Source organism: Mya arenaria, chromosome 9 (genome assembly GCF_026914265.1).
Source record: "Mya arenaria isolate MELC-2E11 chromosome 9, ASM2691426v1".
In the NCBI taxonomy this organism is placed as follows: Eukaryota; Metazoa; Mollusca; class Bivalvia; order Myida; family Myidae; genus Mya; species Mya arenaria.
The window spans coordinates 15,721,811-15,723,363 of NC_069130.1; positions in this window are offsets into that span (position 1 = coordinate 15,721,811).

Consider the following 1,553-nt stretch of genomic DNA (forward strand, 5'->3'; position numbering starts at 1 on the left):
TCCTGGTGTGTTACTGTAGATATCACTGTATAGATAATTTTTATTATTTGCATCTATTACAAAGTTATCGGTTTTCTGCTTGAGCACTAAAGAAAATACTTGAATAAAAATCGATCCACTAAATAAACAAATTGATTTGTGCTGCTTTTGTTTTGCACTGGTTGTGACGAATCCTCTTTCCTGCAAATATATATATAAATATATGTTTTGAATCTGATTCAGACTGCCGCAAAACAGCAATGTCAAACAATAACGTATTATGTCACAGTCATCAGTTGCATAGATAAGATAGCTTGAATGGTAACTCGGATTGTACGTGGAACATTCTACAGTTGCAGAAGTTAAATCCAGTCCAAGCCTGGAGGTGTCTAAGACTGATTTGCTTAGTTATGGGTATTAAAACCGCCAGCGGTAATTGCATAGCTGAGGTTACCAAGGAGGTTTACCTGCTAGAGCTCCCGGCTTGACCGGACCAGTATGCATGTGGGTGTCGTCTGTTCAATCACATTGCCAAGGACTTGGGCAACTGCTGATTATTTATTCTTAGTTGAGGAAGCCTGCGACCCATTCTGTGTTGTGTTGTCTGATATCTCTTCCGCCAATTTTATGTCAACGCCAGTGATATAGAACACAAAAACAAATACTCACAAAACACAAACATGGAACAACAACACAAAACTCCATAAACAACACAATCCATATATCATATATTATACAACGATTGTTAGGTACCGACTTGGAGCTGTCAGTTTAATGTAAATCCACTGAGAGTTTGAACTAGTTTGTGTGCACAACCTGATTCTTATCCCAGCAATCCCGAATAAAGTAAAATCGTGAATGTATAATCTTATCAAAATATGCATTAACTTGATTAAAGACGTCAAATAACGACGCGAATGTTAACGAACAAACAAAAAGCTCTCGAGGGAGATAACCTATATATTTTATCTTTCTTGATTAAAATGCATTTTGTTACCAACTTTCTATATAATTATATGATATATCAGATCAATGAACAAGGGACGAGCCAATTATGTTTCTAGAAGTATCCATAAGCTTATAATTTTAAACTTTGAAGAAGTACCTGGACATTAAAGGGAACAACGTTTGCATTATTGAGGTAGCCTATATTACTATAACAAATCGAAAATCTAAATACAAAGACAAGTCAAGAAACATAGTTATACTAGGTCATAATAATCAATTAAATTCAAGTTTAAAAACAGAAGAGCTCCTGATATTATGTTTTCGTTACGTTTGATTATGTTTTCGAACCTCATAATGTTGCAAGTTAATTCAAGAAATATTGGCTAGCTAAAACAATCTTGGCGTACGTAAGGGTGAGCTAAGCGATCTTGGTGAACTTCGTCGAGAAAAGGCAGACATCTCCGTAACAACTTTGCATTTGATTCATCCTACCTCATGTTAAATGTTTTATTTTCTTTGTTAAAAATGATCATAACGTATTTTGAGACGCAGGTCATCGTTAGACTTTAATTGCTTGTTGCTTGGTTATTACCAAGTTTTGCAGTAAGCCACTTAATAAAACATCT